Source organism: Vigna unguiculata, chromosome 5, assembly GCF_004118075.2.
Source record: "Vigna unguiculata cultivar IT97K-499-35 chromosome 5, ASM411807v1, whole genome shotgun sequence".
NCBI classification, from domain to species: domain Eukaryota; kingdom Viridiplantae; phylum Streptophyta; class Magnoliopsida; order Fabales; family Fabaceae; genus Vigna; species Vigna unguiculata.
Window position 1 is genome coordinate 28,081,694 of NC_040283.1, and position 6,406 is coordinate 28,088,099.

Genomic DNA, 6,406 nt, shown 5'->3' on the forward strand with positions numbered 1-6,406 from the left:
CTTAGTTGCTTTCAGTTGAGAATGATTTTTGGTATTAAAAAGTTACTAAACATGTACTTGGTTAATCCGACAAGTTATTTTGAAGTCAGATTTATGATGCAACTACAACAGTTGGGTTTTTTTGTAGTTTTTTTTTGCAAATGTAAGTAGCAAAAGACTTGTCTAGACAGGGTCTACACAAGAATAAATGTGATCAAACTCATAGCTTTTTCACTATTACATGAATAAGGATGGTCTTATTAAAAATGTCCGAGAATAAGAAATAGGAATCATGGGATCTTTCATTATGGTGACTGTAGCGCAATTTCAGTAGGGAAAAGTAAGGGTAAATTTGTAAATTTCTCCCCTATAACTAGCTTTCCTGCTATCATCTCCACCAAATCCATCCTCCTTTTCTTTGCAAACTAGAAGATGCAATCGTAAGACATCTAACATCTTTCATCCACAGGAACTTCCTTTGATGAAAAGGGTCATAAAAAATTGTAAAATTCAACTCATAGTTTTCTCAATTTACATAACTTTAAATTTATTTAAATAAATTACTTTTAAATCTAAATCCATATTTTTGAATTTTATGTTTAGCACATCAGTTTTCATCGGATGTAAATTGGATAATCTTTTGTATTTTGAAAATTCAAAATTAAGGTGTGTCCAGGTTGAATCAAGTTGACTTAGGCTCAGATCGATTCAAGTTAGGCCAAGTCAAAGGTTGAATAACGTAAGCTCAGGTCAAAGTACATGATAATGACCCATTTTTCATTTCAGAGATTATAGGATTTATGGTGGTTAAGAAAATCCAATGAAGATTCTTTCTGGACATTAAGATAACCAAGGTTATTTAGATGTGAACGTTCACTTCAATTACCTATAGAGAGGAAAACAGATTCAATTAAGAAAACTGAAAACAAGATGAAGTAACCAAAATGAAGCAAAGATGAAGTAAAGGATGGAAGACATGAAAGGATAGGGGAAGCTCAAGTGATGGCACGCCACTACGAGGCACAAAGGATACCATCCCAATATGAGTGATTGTTGTCGCTACTTGAGTTGCTAGCTCAAGATAAGGCTAGTAAAGAACACACTCCAAGCAAAGCACCTCACAAGGCTACCATCAAATAAGTGAAGAAAGGAAACTGCCTCTAGCTACCCTAAGCTTTCAAGGGTATGCCATGTATTGGTGGACCGCAGTGGGTGAAGATAAATTTCGCCATAGAGATCCTTCCATTACCTATTGGAATAATCTGAAATCTTGCCTTAGGAAGCAACACATCCCTTAGTATTATAATAGGGAACTCATGGACAAACTTTAGAGACTTCAACAAAAATCTACGATTATGGAAGAATATAGACAAAAGATGGAGTTGTTCATGATGAGGGTGAGTGTAGATGAATTAGAGAAGATAACCATAGCTAAGTTCTTTAGTGGGTTGAGCCTTAACATAAGAGATAAAGTGGAGATACTACCTTATAGAGATTTGAATGACTTAGTTCAAATGTGTATAAAGGTAAAATAACAAATTATGAGGAAATCATCTTTTAAAAGAGATACAACTTCCTCTAACTCTTACGGAAAATGATTTTAAGAAAGATAAGGATGAAGCCTCTAAGAATCTAGCAAAGGAAAATGACAAGGGAAAAGGTGAAGCATATGCACACACTCGCACCAGTGATTCCATTAAATGTTTCAAGTAATTGGATGGAGGACACATAGTTTCTCAATGGCCCACAAATAAAACCATTATCTTGAGAGGCATTGATCGTTATAGTAGTCAAGAGTCAAGCACTAGTGAAAGTGAGAGTGAGAGTTCGCAAGAGTTAAATGGAGAGGATGCATACCATTGTGAAGGAAAGCTTCTAATGACTTAGAGGCTACTAAACAATCAACATAGTGTTCACCATATTACACAAAGAGAGAACATATTTTATACAAGATGTAATGTTTTAAGAAATATATATTCTCTCCTTGTTGATAGTTGCTCATGTTGTAACTATTACAACACTAGAATGGTTGAAAAGTTGAACTTAATTGTGTTACCCCATCCTAAACCTTACAAGCTTAATCAAGTGAAGATGCAATTCTCTATTGGAAAATACAAAGATGAAGTTTTATGTTATATAGTTCCCATGGAGGCTTGTCATATTTTATTAGGAAGATCATGACAATTTGATTGAAAATCTACACACAATGGTCTTTCTAACGAAATCACCCTCCATCACAAGGAAAAGAAAATTGTACTTCATCCTCTCACTCCAAGTAAAGTAGTCGAGGATCAAGTAGAAATGAAACTCAAAAGGAAGGAAGAAGAAAAAGAAAAAGAAAAGTGCAAAAGTAGATAGTAGAGAGTTAAAGGTAGGAGAAATTGGTGTTTCTTCTCCGAAGGTTATTCAGCATGAGGTTCTTATAACTCAAAACTCTTTAGACCATTGCTTAATGATTAACAAACCTTCTTACCTCTTGTTGTGTCAAGGCACACTCACATGCACTTCTAGTGAGTCTTCATCTAAGTCCTTACCTCTTTCCATTGAAAGTCTTTTGAAAGAATTTAATGATATTTTCCCTAAAGAAGGACCTCTTGGTCTTCCACCTTTTAGGGAAATTGAACATCAAATTGATTTTGTACCGAGGGCTAGTTTACCAAATAGAGCAGCCTATAGGACAAATCCTCAAGAAACAAAGGAGATAGAAACTCTAGTATAAGACTTGTTGGATAAGGGTTGGATTCAAAAGAGTCTTAGTCCTTGTGTTATGCCTGTTTTATTAGTTCCTAAACAGATGGCAAGTGGAGAATGTATTGTGATTGTAAATTCATCAATAATATTCCAATAAAGTATAGGTATCCAACCCCTAAACTAAATGATATGTTGGATGAATTGTATGGTTCCATTGTATTTTCCAAAATTGATCTTAAAAGTGGTTATAACGAAATTCGCATTAAAGAAGGTGATGAGTGGAACACTACTTTCAAGACTAAAATTTTGGGTTATATGAATGGCTAATGATGCCTTTTGGCCTTACTAATGCACCAAACACTTTCATCTGAATTATGAATCATGTATTAATGGATTGCATATGTAAGTTTGTTGTAGTTTACTTTGATGATATTTTAATGTATAGCAAGAGTCTGCATGATCATATAGGTCATCTTAGGTCAGTCCTCTCCATTCTTAGGATTAATTATTTGGTTGCTAATGTAGATAAGTGTACTTTCTATGTTGAAGTATGACAACGAAGATATAAGAAAGTTGGGAAGATACAAAGACTAGTAGGCCCAAACTGCTGATGACATAGGCCAAGGAGGACATCAAGATTTAGTTTCTTATTAGGCTTGTAATTAGGCCCAGTAGAATAGGCTTTTATTTTTGGCTATGTATTTGGGCTTTAAATAAGTGGGCTTGTAATTGGGTTTGGATCTTGCTATATCAAGTAAGCCTTCAATTGGGCTTTAATTGGCCCAATCAAAGGCTAAGGTTTGTCATGTAAGCTAAGAGTGCACACACTTTCCTCATTTTTCACATGTTGCAAATGCATGAAAAGTGTGTGTGTGTCACTTGGCATTTGATCTAACAAATGCGGCACCTATTCAGGAGCACAAGGGAAAATTCAATTTGAATTCTCCTTCCTTTTGGTCGGCCATTTTGGAGATCTCCTTCCTATATATAGAGATCTCCACCCTTTGTAAAATCACTCTTGATCATAGTAAAGAACCTCTGTTGATTTCTCTTGAGAGTCACCCTGGCTATAAGTTTCCTTGGATTTCCTCTACTCTCTTCCTCGAAAATTTGCCTCACCTTTCTAGAAACCATCTACATCGCACTTCATCGAACCCATATCTTATAACTCTTTCGCTGCATCCATCAATTCAAAACTCCTCTCCTTCATTCATGTGGATTGGATGCATCACCAACCATTCGCTCACCACAAGAGCTAGAACTCATCATTGCTCCTAAAGTCTTATGAACGAAGTTCACTTCCCTTGCTATATATCTCGAAGAGAGTTAAGGGCGAAGTTCACCAGTTGTACCACCATGTAGAGCTTACCAATCATTCCATTTTATGGAGCTAAAGCCCCTTCTTCTCACAAAGTCTTATGGATGAAGTGCAATCACCCCTCTCTCCTAAAGCAAAGTCCTCAGGTTCCACTTCCCACCGCTCTCCCAGAGAGCCTTACAAGCAAAGTCCTCAACCTTTTGTTTAGACACCACATACAACATACATTTATGTTCCCAAACAACCACGTATTAACATATCATCACAATCATACTAAATAACATGTACTCCAGAACTCATATAAAATACAAACAAGAAGGCAAGAAAGAAAACTAGAAAATAAGAAAACAAGAATGTAAGCTCCCATACCTCTTACTTCTTCATTCAGCCCCTTCAAAGCTCAACCTCTAAAACTTTCTCTTTTCTTTTCTTAACTTGCCACTGTTTATCTTAAAACTCTCTCCATAAACATTGTCCTCCCATATATAAATTAATGTGGTTGTACAAGTTTTACCTGAAGATTAAATATGTATATCTTATTATGTGATTCCCTTCCACAACCGATAGTTTTGATAGTTTTGTTTAACGATCGATTATAATTTTTTATTCATAATAATGACTAACAACTTTTGATCATTAAGATTTGTTGTTAATAAAACATTTTCTTGTAATGTAAACACAATAAAAATATTGTCGTATGTTGAAATAAAATTACCAATAAACAAAAAGAAAACCGTTTAGAAAACCTATATCTCACCTACATCTTGATAGAAAACCTATCCACAGCTTATGTGGTAGATTGATGAAAGAGAGACATTTGGTTAGAATGGTGGAGGTAATTATCCTTTTTGGCCACGGAAAAGGCAGGAAAGGAAACAGGGGAATCGATCCATTAGATGCATCACTGTCGTTAAAAGCAGACACAACTGCATGTACCTTTTGTAATGCAACAGTACCTTCAAATTATGAAAGTTAAAGCTGCATCTCACATGTGTGATTCCAACTCCAATACCAATCACTGGTTGGTTGGTGCTCATTTTCAAGCATAGCACCTAACCATATATAACCCCTCACCAAAATCTTTACATCTACCCTTTGCTTTTGCTTTGCTTTATTTAGCAAGCATTGATTATGAACTAAGCAAAACAGGATAAGTGAGCTCTTCTTTCAAATGCATTTACCTGTAGGAATGAACCCACAACCCACGTGAGTGAGCCCGTCATGTTGAAGTGGGTCGGTGACTAACGTCTCATCCGAGAGTTTGGGGAAACAAAAATTATTATATGCTTGAATTAGTCAAAAAATGATTATGATTACGATTATTATTATCCTATCTGGTATTACCAAAAACAGAACATTTCTTTTATCGTGTTAATGGGGTCAGACAATTACAAATGATAATAATAAATAAACAAAAATTTAAAGAAAGTCCAATATGCAAATAACAATGTTAATTAAATAAAAAATGAGAATATAAAGTGTATAAACGAGTATATATTTCCGTAATAGGCCTCTTAAATAGAGATACTTTTATATAATTTTTGACAGTTATATATCTTATATTTTGATGGTAATATCATATTATTAGACATAATAACAAATATTGAAGTGTAAGATCTTATTTTAAGCAGTAGCATGTATGTTGGTTACAATCGATTTATTTAAGTATATTTATCAATAATTTTAGGAGATCAAAATAATACATTTAAAATTTATATATTTAATTATTGTTATTAATATAAATATTAATATATAATTCAGTATAATTATAACTACAAAAAAATCACACCCTTCACTCTTTCATATTCTTGAACTAATCAATAATTGAAACTAACATTTTCATGTATTTCTTTTTAAATGTAAATAACCAGAAATTCATCTTCATGAATAATTTTCCTTTCATAACTTTTAAAAAATGAATACATTATTTTATTTTTTATCAATAGACCTAGTTTTTTAAATTTTAAGATTAAAAAGATAATTTGTCATAAATAATCAAACAACACTTAAAAAACGGTTATGAAAATAATATACAAAAGTTCATGAGATAAAAAAAATAATGTTAATTATTAAACAAATATTTAACTACCATTTTTTATTTTTTCTTAAAAAATGGAAGAGAATATAAGAAAACAAAAATATTACATGTGAGAGTGGAAGATATTATGAAAAACTCAAAAGACAATTAAAATTAAATAAAAAAATATCTTAAAAATATTTGTATTCTTTATTATATTTGATTTTATGTTTTATTATTTATTAATATTAAATCTTGTGTTTTATAAAAAAAATAAAAATTTTCTAATTTAGTTTCCATCGACTCTCAATATATATTTGATATAATTTAAAAATTTAGAACAAAATTAAAAATTCTTAATATAAAAAGTTACAAAATTTCAAAAACATTTGGGTCCAAAG